Genomic DNA, 14,610 nt, shown 5'->3' on the forward strand with positions numbered 1-14,610 from the left:
CTGATTTTTTGGAAAATGGAATATTAAATTATGATGTCACTTTAACCTTAATGCTTGTCTATTAACCAGGCATATTATGGACATGCAAGCTCCTGTTGTGATTATAGCTCTATTGCTTATTGTTTAACAGCTTTTTCTATTGTAAGAAAAAGCCTTTATTTGTTCCAAAAATAGAAGAGATATTTTACAATTTTACTTTCCATATCATTTTCTGTACATTGCTTTAATTGCATGGATGTTTTGGTTCAAATAGTTGTCAACTAGATTTGGGCACCTCCGAAATTTTTGTTTCGTATGAATGCATTTGTACGGAAAAAAATTGGTTTTGTCAGAAGAGAAATCTGTCCATTTTTCCATTCATTTTCGATGGAAATTCATTCATTCATTAGGCGCGATTTAATTGAACCAGATGAATATAACATAAAAATCAGTTCCCTCAATACCGAATAGCCTTAAATTAACAAAGTCAAACCATTAATTTCAAATTTCGTACATTGATCACAACATGGCATTGAACAATGTTCTATTTCCCTGATTTTACGCCACAAACTCCTGAAATAACTCCCAAACCGCCAAATGCCCAAACGCTATCAATAGCATCAAAATGTATTGGCACTATTAGTAAACTCCCGAACACTCACTATACGCATTCGTATGCATTACTTTTTGCTTAGTCTCTTGGGCTCATGAACCATCATGCTGCACTGACAGGTTGGAATTGGCAACACAATATCATTTTAGAAAGGAGTAGGAAAGTAGCCAATTAAATAGGCCTATACAAAATTGCTATTCTAAGTATATTTTTATTTCTCACATGTCCTAGTATGATGTAAAATATATGGATACAAAAAGGTTCCCACTAATCTAATTTTTACACGACACAAGAATAGAGCAGATCACAGCACCTAAAGGTCCCACAAAGTAGGTGGATCCTCCAAGGAGTAACCTATACCCAAACAAAAATTGGTCATAATATTGAAGTTAGGCATTACCCCAACTTGTTATTTTCCTTACTCATTAGTTTAAGGCATACATGACAAAGCCACATGCGCTGCATGGTTTCTGGGGTACCTCTTAGTGAAATTGATGTGACATACTGAAATACTTTCATGAAACTAACACGGATTTGGGCCAACAAACCATTTCCTAATAAAAGAGATATATAGCTATTTAATTTTTGTTTTCCAAACGGAAATTAAATTAATATGTAAGGAAATAGGCACATGCAATATACAAATATAAAGTAACTTGAATTTCCATATAGCCACCCTTAACCTCTAATTGCAGTGTAAATACTAGATGATGTAGGTAGACCTGGGCAGTTTACTAGACTGGAATGTGTAATTACATGTAACAACTGGACTCATTTTACAATGGGAATCAAAAAGGGAAAATATTGTAATAGACATATTAGTCATGTAAAGCTAATAAATTACTAGTCTAAGTTCCAAACATTAGGCACTAACCAAGATTCAGTGAATTCATGGACATACCAACATTGATATATATATGTAAACCATATATAGTATTGAAATAAACTTTTACTATGCAAATGAATATTCACTATCATATAGATCTCCTGACCAGAACAAACAAAGTTGTAGAAAAATAATACATTATGTTGGAAAATTGTTACATATAATTTATATCTTTTTCTGGCTTGTTCTTGTGTTTTTCCTTTTCTTTCTCTTTGAGAGAAGGAATGTATGTCATTTTATGACTTGATTGTTGTATGTTAAAGTTATACGTACAAATCAATTTAAAAAAAGAATAAAAGAGATCCTGGGAATAAAATCAAAGAAAAAGGTAACTTTTCTGTTGAAAAAAATCAGTATGTTAAGCCACGCCTACTCTGTTATTTATGCAAATGATTAAGTTCACATTTAAGAATATTTTACTCTAGAAATTGCTGTCATGTCATTTCAATTCTATTTTTGTAAACAAATTTGATAGATATTGCAGTAATCATCTACAATGTAAATCAAGGTTTAATAAAACTGATTTTTTGGAAAATGGAATATTAAATTATGATGTCACTTTAACCTTAATGTTTGTCTATTAACTAGGCATATTATTGACATGCAAGGTTCTGTTGTGATTATAGCTCTATTGCTTATTGTTTAACAGCTTTTTCTATAGTAAGAAAAAGCCTTTATTTGTTCCAAAAATAGAATAGATATTTTACAATTTTAATTTCCATATCATTTTCTGTGAATTGCTTTAATTGCATGGATGTTTCGGTTCAAATAGTTGTCAACTAGATTTGGGCACCTCCGAAATTTTTGTTTCGTATGAATGCATTTGTACAGAAAAAAATTGGTTTTGTCAGAAGAGAAATCTGTCCATTTTTCCATTCATTTTCGATGGAAATTCATTCATTCATTAGGCGCGATTTAATTGAACCAGATGAATTTAACATAAAAATCAGTTCCCTCAATACCGAATAGCCTTAAATTAACAAAGTCAAACCATTAATTTCAAATTTCGTACATTGATCACAACATGGCATTGAACAATGTTCTATTTCCCTGATTTTACGCCACAAACTCCTGAAATAACTCCCAAATGCCCAAACGCTATCAATAGCATGAAAATGTATTGGCACTATTAGTAAACTCCCAAACACTCACTATACGCATTCGTATGCATTGCTTTTTGCTTAGTCTCTTGGGCTCATGAATCATCATGCTGCACTGACAGGTTGGAATTGGCAACACAATATCATTTTAGAAAGGAGCAGGAAAGTAGCCAATTAAATAGGCCTATACAAAATTGCTATTCTAAGTATATTTTTTTTCTCACATGTCCTAGTATGATGTAAAATATATGGATACAAAAATGTTCCCACTAATCTAATTTTTACACGACACAAGGATAGGGCAGATCACAGCACCTAGAGGTCCCACAAAGTAGGTGGATCCTCCAATGGGTAACCTATACCCAAACAAAAATTGGTCATAATATTGAAGTTAGGCATTACCCCAACTTGTTATTTTCCTTACTCATTAGTTTAAGGCATACATGACAAAGCCACATGCGCTGCATGGTTTCTGGGGTACCTCTTAGTGAAATTGGTGTGACATACTGAAATACTTTCATGAAACTAACACGGATTTGGGCCAACAAACCATTTCCTAATAAAAGAGATATATAGCTATTTAATTTTTGTTTTCCAAACGGAAATTAAATTAATATGTAAGGAAATAAGCACATGCAATATACAAATATAAAGTAACTTGAATTTCCATATAGCCACCCTTAACCTCTAATTGCAGTGTAAATACTAGATGATGTAGGTAAACCTGGGCAGTTTACTAGACTGGAATGTGTAATTACATGTAACAACTGGACTCATTTTACAATGGGAATCAAAAAGGGAAAATATTGTAATAGACATATTAGTCATGTAAAGCTAATAAATTACTAGTCTAAGTTCCAAACATTAGGCACTAACCAAGATTCAGTGAATTCATGGACACACCAACATTGATATATATATATGTAAACCATATATAGTATTGAAATAAACTTTTACTATGCAAATGAATATTCACTATCATATAGATCTCCTGACCAGAACAAACAAAGTTGTAGAAAAATAATACATTATGTTGGAAAATTGTTACATATAATTTATATCTTTTTCTGGCTTGTTCTTGTGTTTTTCCTTTTCTTTCTCTTTGAGAGAAGGAATGTATGTCATTTTATGACTTGATTGTTGTATGTTATAGTTATACGTACAAATCAATTTAAAAAAAGAATAAAAGAGATCCTGGGAATAAAATCAAAGAAAAAGGTAACTTTTCTGTTGAAAAAAATCAGTATGTTAAGCCACGCCTACTCTGTTATTTATGCAAATGATTAAGTTCACATTTAAGAATATTTTACTCTAGAAATTGCTGTCATGTCATTTCAATTCTATTTTTGTAAAAAATTTTGATAAATATTGCAGTAATCATCTAACATGTAAATCAAGGTTTAATAAAACTGATTTTTTGGAAAATGGAATATTAAATTATGATGTCACTTTAACCTTAATGCTTGTCTATTAACCAGGCATATTATGGACATGCAAGCTCCTGTTGTGATTATAGCTCTATTGCTTATTGTTTAACAGCTTTTTCTATTGTAAGAAAAAGCCTTTATTTGTTCCAAAAATAGAAGAGATATTTTACAATTTTACTTTCCATATCATTTTCTGTACATTGCTTTAATTGCATGGATGTTTTGGTTCAAATAGTTGTCAACTAGATTTGGGCACCTCCAAAATTTTTGTTTCGTATGAATGCATTTGTACGGAAAAAAATTGGTTTTGTCAGAAGAGAAATCTGTCCATTTTTCCATTCATTTTCGATGGAAATTCATTCATTCATTAGGCGCGATTTAATTGAACCAGATGAATATAACATAAAAATCAGTTCCCTCAATACCGAATAGCCTTAAATTAACAAAGTCAAACCATTAATTTCAAATTTCGTACATTGATCACAACATGGCATTGAACAATGTTCTATTTCCCTGATTTTACGCCACAAACTCCTGAAATAACTCCCAAACCGCCAAATGCCCAAACGCTATCAATAGCATCAAAATGTATTGGCACTATTAGTAAACTCCCGAACACTCACTATACGCATTCGTATGCATTACTTTTTGCTTAGTCTCTTGGGCTCATGAACCATCATGCTGCACTGACAGGTTGGAATTGGCAACACAATATCATTTTAGAAAGGAGTAGGAAAGTAGCCAATTAAATAGGCCTATACAAAATTGCTATTCTAAGTATATTTTTATTTCTCACATGTCCTAGTATGATGTAAAATATATGGATACAAAAAGGTTCCCACTAATCTAATTTTTACACGACACAAGGATAGAGCAGATCACAGCACCTAAAGGTCCCACAAAGTAGGTGGATCCTCCAAGGAGTAACCTATACCCAAACAAAAATTGGTCATAATATTGAAGTTAGGCATTACCCCAACTTGTTATTTTCCTTACTCATTAGTTTAAGGCATACATGACAAAGCCACATGCGCTGCATGGTTTCGGGGGTACCTCTTAGTGAAATTGGTGTGACATACTGAAATACTTTCATGAAACTAACACGGATTTGGGCCAACAAACCATTTCCTAATAAAAGAGATATATAGCTATTTAATTTTTGTTTTCCAAACGGAAATTAAATTAATATGTAAGGAAATAGGCACATGCAATATACAAATATAAAGTAACTTGAATTTCCATATAGCCACCCTTAACCTCTAATTGCAGTGTAAATACTAGATGATGTAGGTAGACCTGGGCAGTTTACTAGACTGGAATGTGTAATTACATGTAACAACTGGACTCATTTTACAATGGGAATCAAAAAGGGAAAATATTGTAATAGACATATTAGTCATGTAAAGCTAATAAATTACTAGTCTAAGTTCCAAACATTAGGCACTAACCAAGATTCAGTGAATTCATGGACATACCAACATTGATATATATATGTAAACCATATATAGTATTGAAATAAACTTTTACTATGCAAATGAATATTCACTATCATATAGATCTCCTGACCAGAACAAACAAAGTTGTAGAAAAATAATACATTATGTTGGAAAATTGTTACATATAATTTATATCTTTTTCTGGCTTGTTCTTGTGTTTTTCCTTTTCTTTCTCTTTGAGAGAAGGAATGTATGTCATTTTATGACTTGATTGTTGTATGTTAAAGTTATACGTACAAATCAATTTAAAAAAAGAATAAAAGAGATCCTGGGAATAAAATCAAAGAAAAAGGTAACTTTTCTGTTGAAAAAAATCAGTATGTTAAGCCACGCCTACTCTGTTATTTATGCAAATGATTAAGTTCACATTTAAGAATATTTTACTCTAGAAATTGCTGTCATGTCATTTCAATTCTATTTTTGTAAACAAATTTGATAGATATTGCAGTAATCATCTACAATGTAAATCAAGGTTTAATAAAACTGATTTTTTGGAAAATGGAATATTAAATTATGATGTCACTTTAACCTTAATGCTTGTCTATTAACCAGGCATATTATTGACATGCAAGGTTCTGTTGTGATTATAGCTCTATTGCTTATTGTTTAACAGCTTTTTCTATAGTAAGAAAAAGCCTTTATTTGTTCCAAAAATAGAATAGATATTTTACAATTTTACTTTCCATATCATTTTCTGTACATTGCTTTAATTGCATGGATGTTTCGGTTCAAATAGTTGTCAACTAGATTTGGGCACCTCCGAAATTTTTGTTTCGTATGAATGCATTTGTACGGAAAAAAATTGGTTTTGTCAGAAGAGAAATCTGTCCATTTTTACATTCATTTTCGATGGAAATTCATTCATTCATTATGCGCGATTTAATTGAACCAGATGAATTTAACATAAAAATCAGTTCCCTCAATACCGAATAGCCTTAAATTAACAAAGTCAAACCATTAATTTCAAATTTCGTACATTGATCACAACATGGCATTGAACAATGTTCTATTTCCCTGATTTTACGCCACAAACTCCTGAAATAACTCCCAAACCGCCAAATGCCCAAACGCTATCAATAGCATCAAAATGTATTGGCACTATTAGTAAACTCCCGAACACTCACTATACGCATTCGTATGCATTACTTTTTGCTTAGTCTCTTGGGCTCATGAACCATCATGCTGCACTGACAGGTTGGAATTGGCAACACAATATCATTTTAGAAAGGAGTAGGAAAGTAGCCAATTAAATAGGCCTATACAAAATTGCTATTCTAAGTATATTTTTATTTCTCACATGTCCTAGTATGATGTAAAATATATGGATACAAAAAGGTTCCCACTAATCTAATTTTTACACGACACAAGGATAGAGCAGATCACAGCACCTAAAGGTCTCACAAAGTAGGTGGATCCTCCAAGGAGTAACCTATACCCAAACAAAAATTGGTCATAATATTGAAGTTAGGCATTACCCCAACTTGTTATTTTCCTTACTCATTAGTTTAAGGCATACATGACAAAGCCACATGCGCTGCATGGTTTCGGGGGTACCTCTTAGTGAAATTGGTGTGACATACTGAAATACTTTCATGAAACTAACACGGATTTGGGCCAACAAACCATTTCCTAATAAAAGAGATATATAGCTATTTAATTTTTGTTTTCCAAACGGAAATTAAATTAATATGTAAGGAAATAGGCACATGCAATATACAAATATAAAGTAACTTGAATTTCCATATAGCCACCCTTAACCTCTAATTGCAGTGTAAATACTAGATGATGTAGGTAGACCTGGGCAGTTTACTAGACTGGAATGTGTAATTACATGTAACAACTGGACTCATTTTACAATGGGAATCAAAAAGGGAAAATATTGTAATAGACATATTAGTCATGTAAAGCTAATAAATTACTAGTCTAAGTTCCAAACATTAGGCACTAACCAAGATTCAGTGAATTCATGGACATACCAACATTGATATATATATGTAAACCATATATAGTATTGAAATAAACTTTTACTATGCAAATGAATATTCACTATCATATAGATCTCCTGACCAGAACAAACAAAGTTGTAGAAAAATAATACATTATGTTGGAAAATTGTTACATATAATTTATATCTTTTTCTGGCTTGTTCTTGTGTTTTTCCTTTTCTTTCTCTTTGAGAGAAGGAATGTATGTCATTTTATGACTTGATTGTTGTATGTTAAAGTTATACGTACAAATCAATTTAAAAAAAGAATAAAAGAGATCCTGGGAATAAAATCAAAGAAAAAGGTAACTTTTCTGTTGAAAAAAATCAGTATGTTAAGCCACGCCTACTCTGTTATTTATGCAAATGATTAAGTTCACATTTAAGAATATTTTACTCTAGAAATTGCTGTCATGTCATTTCAATTCTATTTTTGTAAACAAATTTGATAGATATTGCAGTAATCATCTACAATGTAAATCAAGGTTTAATAAAACTGATTTTTTGGAAAATGGAATATTAAATTATGATGTCACTTTAACCTTAATGCTTGTCTATTAACCAGGCATATTATTGACATGCAAGGTTCTGTTGTGATTATAGCTCTATTGCTTATTGTTTAACAGCTTTTTCTATAGTAAGAAAAAGCCTTTATTTGTTCCAAAAATAGAATAGATATTTTACAATTTTACTTTCCATATCATTTTCTGTACATTGCTTTAATTGCATGGATGTTTCGGTTCAAATAGTTGTCAACTAGATTTGGGCACCTCCGAAATTTTTGTTTCGTATGAATGCATTTGTACGGAAAAAAATTGGTTTTGTCAGAAGAGAAATCTGTCCATTTTTACATTCATTTTCGATGGAAATTCATTCATTCATTATGCGCGATTTAATTGAACCAGATGAATTTAACATAAAAATCAGTTCCCTCAATACCGAATAGCCTTAAATTAACAAAGTCAAACCATTAATTTCAAATTTCGTACATTGATCACAACATGGCATTGAACAATGTTCTATTTCCCTGATTTTACGCCACAAACTCCTGAAATAACTCCCAAACCGCCAAATGCCCAAACGCTATCAATAGCATCAAAATGTATTGGCACTATTAGTAAACTCCCGAACACTCACTATACGCATTCGTACGCATTACTTTTTGCTTAGTCTCTTGGGCTCATGAACCATCATGCTGCACTGACAGGTTGGAATTGGCAACACAATATCATTTTAGAAAGGAGTAGGAAAGTAGCCAATTAAATAGGCCTATACAAAATTGCTATTCTAAGTATATTTTTATTTCTCACATGTCCTAGTATGATGTAAAATATATGGATACAAAAAGGTTCCCACTAATCTAATTTTTACACGACACAAGGATAGGGCAGATCACAGCACCTAAAGGTCCCACAAAGTAGGTGGATCCTCCAAAGAGTAACCTATACCCAAACAAAAATTGGTCATAATATTGAAGTTTGGCATTACCCCAACTTGTTATTTTCCTTACTCATTAGTTTAAGGCATACATGACAAAGCCACATGCGCTGCATGGTTTCTGGGGTACCTCTTAGTGAAATTGGTGTGACATACTGAAATACTTTCATGAAACTAACACGGATTTGGGCCAACAAACCATTTCCTAATAAAAGAGATATATAGCTATTTAATTTTTGTTTTCCAAACGGAAATTAAATTAATATGTAAGGAAATAGGCACATGCAATATACAAATATAAAGTAACTTGAATTTCCATATAGCCACCCTTAACCTCTAATTGCAGTGTAAATACTAGATGATGTAGGTAGACCTGGGCAGTTTACTAGACTGGAATGTGTAATTACATGTAACAACTGGACTCATTTTACAATGGGAATCAAAAAGGGAAAATATTGTAATAGACATATTAGTCATGTAAAGCTAATAAATTACTAGTCTAAGTTCCAAACATTAGGCACTAACCAAGATTCAGTGAATTCATGGACATACCAACATTGATATATATATATGTAAACCATATATAGTATTGAAATAAACTTTTACTATGCAAATGAATATTCACTATCATATAGATCTCCTGACCAGAACAAACAAAGTTGTAGAAAAATAATACATTATGTTGGAAAATTGTTACATATAATTTATATCTTTTTCTGGCTTGTTCTTGTGTTTTTCCTTTTCTTTCTCTTTGAGAGAAGGAATGTATGTAATTTTATGACTTGATTGTTGTATGTTATAGTTATACGTACAAATCAATTTAAAAAAAGAATAAAAGAGATCCTGGGAATAAAATCAAAGAAAAAGGTAACTTTTCTGTTGAAAAAAATCAGTATGTTAAGCCACGCCTACTCTGTTATTTATGCAAATTATTTAGTTCACATTTAAGAATATTTTACTCTAGAAATTGCTGTCATGTCATTTCAATTCTATTTTTGTAAAAAATTTTGATAGATATTGCAGTAATCATCTACAATGTAAATCAAGGTTTAATAAAACTGATTTTTTGGAAAATGGAATATTAAATTATGATGTCACTTTAACCTTAATGCTTGTCTATTAACCAGGCATATTATTGACATGCAAGGTCCTGTTGTGATTATAGCTCTATTGCTTATTGTTTAACAGCTTTTTCTATTGTAAGAAAAAGCATTTATTTGTTCCAAAAATAGAATAGATATTTTACAATTTTACTTTCCATATCATTTTCTGTACATTGCTTTAATTGCATGGATGTTTCGGTTCAAATAGTTGTCAACTAGATTTGGGCACCTCCGAAATTTTTGTTTCGTATGAATGCATTTGTACGGAAAAAAATTGGTTTTGTCAGAAGAGAAATCTGTCCATTTTTCCATTCATTTTCGATGGAAATTCATTCATTCATTAGGCGCGATTTAAATGAACCAGATGAATTTAACATAAAAATCAGTTCCCTCAATACCGAATAGCCTTAAATTAACAAAGTCAAACCATTAATTTCAAATTTCGTACATTGATCACAACATGGCATTGAACAATGTTCTATTTCCCTGATTTTACGCCACAAACTCCTGAAATAACTCCCAAACCGCCAAATGCCCAAACGCTATCAATAGCATGAAAATGTATTGGCACTATTAGTAAACTCCCGAACACTCACTATACGCATTCGTATACATTGCTTTTTGCTTAGTCTCTTGGGCTCATGAATCATCATGCTGCACTGACAGGTTGGAATTGGCAACACAATATCATTTTAAAAAGGAGCAGGAAAGTAGCCAATTAAATAGGCCTATACAAAATTGCTATTCGAAGTATATTTTTTTCTCACATGTCCTAGTATGATGTAAAATATATGGATACAAAAATGATCCCACTAATCTAATTTTTACACGACACAAGGATAGGGCAGATCACAGCACCTAGAGGTCCCACAAAGTAGGTGGATCCTCCAATGGGTAACCTATACCCAAACAAAAATTGGTCATAATATTGAAGTTAGGCATTACCCCAACTTGTTATTTTCCTTACTCATTAGTTTAAGGCATACATGACAAAGCCACATGCGCTGCATGGTTTCTGGGGTACCTCTTAGTGAAATTGGTGTGACATACTGAAATACTTTCATGAAACTAACACGGATTTGGGCCAACAAACCATTTCCTAATAAAAGAGATATATAGCTATTTAATTTTTGTTTTCCAAACGGAAATTAAATTAATATGTAAGGAAATAAGCACATGCAATATACAAATATAAAGTAACTTGAATTTCCATATAGCCACCCTTAACCTCTAATTGCAGTGTAAATACTAGATGATGTAGGTAAACCTGGGCAGTTTACTAGACTGGAATGTGTAATTACATGTAACAACTGGACTCATTTTACAATGGGAATCAAAAAGGGAAAATATTGTAATAGACATATTAGTCATGTAAAGCTAATAAATTACTAGTCTAAGTTCCAAACATTAGGCACTAACCAAGATTCAGTGAATTCATGGACACACCAACATTGATATATATATATGTAAACCATATATAGTATTGAAATAAACTTTTACTATGCAAATGAATATTCAATATCCTATAGATCTCCTGACCAGAACAAACAAAGTTGTAGAAAAATAATACATTATGTTGGAAAATTGTTACATATAATTTATATCTTTTTCTGGCTTGTTCTTGTGTTTTTCCTTTTCTTTCTCTTTGAGAGAAGGAATGTATGTCATTTTATGACTTGATTGTTGTATGTTATAGTTATACGTACAAATCAATTTAAAAAAAGAATAAAAGAGATCCTGGGAATAAAATCAAAGAAAAAGGTAACTTTTCTGTTGAAAAAAATCAGTATGTTAAGCCACGCCTACTCTGTTATTTATGCAAATGATTAAGTTCACATTTAAGAATATTTTACTCTAAAAATTGCTGTCATGTCATTTCAATTCTATTTTTGTAAAAAATTTTGATAAATATTGCAGTAATCATCTAACATGTAAATCAAGGTTTAATAAAACTGATTTTTTGGAAAATGGAATATTAAATTATGATGTCACTTTAACCTTAATGCTTGTCTATTAACCAGGCATATTATGGACATGCAAGCTCCTGTTGTGATTATAGCTCTATTGCTTATTGTTTAACAGCTTTTTCTATTGTAAGAAAAAGCCTTTATTTGTTCCAAAAATAGAAGAGATATTTTACAATTTTACTTTCCATATCTTTTTCTGTACATTGCTTTAATTGCTTGGATGTTTCAGTTCACATAGTTGTCAACTAGATTTGGGCACCTCCGAAATTTTTGTTTCGTATGAATGCATTTGTACGGAAAAAATTGGTTTTGTCAGAAGAGAAATCTGTCCATTTTTCCATTCATTTTCGATGGAAATTCATTCATTTGGCGCGATTTAATTGAACCAGATGAATTTAACATAAAAATCAGTTCCCTCAATACCGAATAGCCTTAAATTAACAAAGTCAAACCATTAATTTCAAATTTCGTACATTGATCACAACATGGCATTGAACAATGTTCTATTTCCCTGATTTTACGCCACAAACTCCTGAAATAACTCCCAAACCGCCAAATGCCCAAACGCTATCAATAGCATGAAAATGTATTGGCACTATTAGTAAACTCCCGAACACTCACTATACGCATTCGTATACATTGCTTTTTGCTTAGTCTCTTGGGCTCATGAATCATCATGCTGCACTGACAGGTTGGAATTGGCAACACAATATCATTTTAGAAAGGAGCAGGAAAGTAGCCAATTAAATAGGCCTATACAAAATTGCTATTCTAAGTATATTTTTTTCTCACATGTCCTAGTATGATGTAAAATATATGGATACAAAAATGTTCCCACTAATCTAATTTTTACACGACACAAGGATAGGGCAGATCACAGCACCTAGAGGTCCCACAAAGTAGGTGGATCCTCCAATGGGTAACCTATACCCAAACAAAAATTGGTCATAATATTGAAGTTAGGCATTACCCCAACTTGTTATTTTCCTTACTCATTAGTTTAAGGCATACATGACAAAGCCACATGCGCTGCATGGTTTCTGGGGTACCTCTTAGTGAAATTGGTGTGACATACTGAAATACTTTCATGAAACTAACACGGATTTGGGCCAACAAACCATTTCCTAATAAAAGAGATATATAACTATTTAATTTTTGTTTTCCAAACGGAAATTAAATTAATATGTAAGGAAATAAGCACATGCAATATACAAATATAAAGTAACTTGAATTTCCATATAGCCACCCTTAACCTCTAATTGCAGTGTAAATACTAGATGATGTAGGTAAACCTGGGCAGTTTACTAGACTGGAATGTGTAATTACATGTAACAACTGGACTCATTTTACAATGGGAATCAAAAAGGGAAAATATTGTAATAGACATACTAGTCATGTAAAGCTAATAAATTACTAGTCTAAGTTCCAAACATTAGGCACTAACCAAGATTCAGTGAATTCATGGACACACCAACATTGATATATACATGTAAACCATATATAGTATTGAAATAAACTTTTACTATGCAAATGAATATTCAATATCATATAGATCTCCTGACCAGAACAAACAAAGTTGTAGAAAAATAATACATTATGTTGGAAAATTGTTACATATAATTTATATCTTTTTCTGGCTTGTTCTTGTGTTTTTCCTTTTCTTTCTCTTTGAGAGAAGGAATGTATGTCATATTATGACTTGATTGTTGTATGTTATAGTTATACGTACAAATCAATTTAAAAAAAGAATAAAAGAGATCCTGGGAATAAAATCAAAGAAAAAGGTAACTTTTCTGTTGAAAAAAATCAGTATGTTAAGCCACGCCTACTCTGTTATTTATGCAAATGATTAAGTTCACATTTAAGAATATTTTACTCTAGAAATTGCTGTCATGTCATTTCATTTCTATTTTTGTAAAAAATTTTGATAGATATTACAGTAATCATCTACAATGTAAATCAAGGTTTAATAAAACTGATTTTTTGGAAAATGGAATATTAAATTATGATGTCACTTTAACCTTAATGCTTGTCTATTAACCAGGCATATTATTGACATGCAAGGTCCTATTGTGATTATAGCTCTATTGCTTATTGTTTAACAGCTTTTTCTATAGTAAGAAAAAGCCTTTATTTGTTCCAAAAATAGAATAGATATTTTACAATTTTACTTTCCATATCATTTTCTGTACATTGCTTTAATTGCATGGATGTTTTTGTTCAAATAGTTGTCAACTAGATTTGGGCACCTCCGAAATTTTTGTTTCGTATGAATGCATTTGTACGGAAAAAATTGGTTTTGTCAGAAGAGAAATCTGTCCATTTTTACATTCATTTTCGATGGAAATTCATTCATTCATTAGGCGCGATTTAATTGAACCAGATGAATTTAACTTAAAAATCAGTTCCCTCAATACCGAATAGCCTTAAATTAACAAAGTCAAACCATTAATTTCAAATTTCGTACATTGATCACAACATGGCATTGACTAATGTTCTATTTCCCTGATTTTACGCCACAAACTCCTGAAATAACTCCCAAACCGCCAAATGCCCAAACGCTATCAATAGCATGAAAATGTATTGGCACTATTAGTAAACTCCCGAACACTCACTAT

At 31.5% G+C, this 14,610-nt stretch overlaps 7 non-coding genes across 7 annotated transcripts; all 7 read right to left on the reverse strand.

The window, feature by feature from the left end:
- Positions 1–888: 888 nt before the first annotated feature.
- LOC134591763 (U12 minor spliceosomal RNA) lies at positions 889–1,031 on the reverse strand. Its single transcript, XR_010088490.1, has one exon. It is a non-coding gene; the product is annotated as a U12 minor spliceosomal RNA (small nuclear RNA).
- A 1,845-nt stretch (positions 1,032–2,876) lies between these two features.
- LOC134591738 (U12 minor spliceosomal RNA) lies at positions 2,877–3,019 on the reverse strand. Its single transcript, XR_010088467.1, has one exon. It is a non-coding gene; the product is annotated as a U12 minor spliceosomal RNA (small nuclear RNA).
- A 1,856-nt stretch (positions 3,020–4,875) lies between these two features.
- Positions 4,876–5,018, reverse strand: LOC134591764 (U12 minor spliceosomal RNA). The gene has a single exon (XR_010088491.1). It is a non-coding gene; the product is annotated as a U12 minor spliceosomal RNA (small nuclear RNA).
- Positions 5,019–6,872: 1,854 nt separating this feature from the next.
- LOC134591828 (U12 minor spliceosomal RNA) lies at positions 6,873–7,015 on the reverse strand. The gene has a single exon (XR_010088545.1). It is a non-coding gene; the product is annotated as a U12 minor spliceosomal RNA (small nuclear RNA).
- A 1,854-nt stretch (positions 7,016–8,869) lies between these two features.
- Positions 8,870–9,012, reverse strand: LOC134591787 (U12 minor spliceosomal RNA). Its single transcript, XR_010088511.1, has one exon. It is a non-coding gene; the product is annotated as a U12 minor spliceosomal RNA (small nuclear RNA).
- Positions 9,013–10,866: 1,854 nt separating this feature from the next.
- Positions 10,867–11,009, reverse strand: LOC134591739 (U12 minor spliceosomal RNA). Its single transcript, XR_010088468.1, has one exon. It is a non-coding gene; the product is annotated as a U12 minor spliceosomal RNA (small nuclear RNA).
- A 1,849-nt stretch (positions 11,010–12,858) lies between these two features.
- On the reverse strand, positions 12,859–13,001 carry LOC134591740 (U12 minor spliceosomal RNA). Its single transcript, XR_010088469.1, has one exon. It is a non-coding gene; the product is annotated as a U12 minor spliceosomal RNA (small nuclear RNA).
- Between the last annotated feature and the right edge of the window lie 1,609 nt (positions 13,002–14,610).

The sequence above is a fragment of the Pelobates fuscus genome, chromosome 2 (genome assembly GCF_036172605.1).
Source record: "Pelobates fuscus isolate aPelFus1 chromosome 2, aPelFus1.pri, whole genome shotgun sequence".
Lineage (NCBI taxonomy): Eukaryota > Metazoa > Chordata > Amphibia > Anura > Pelobatidae > Pelobates > Pelobates fuscus.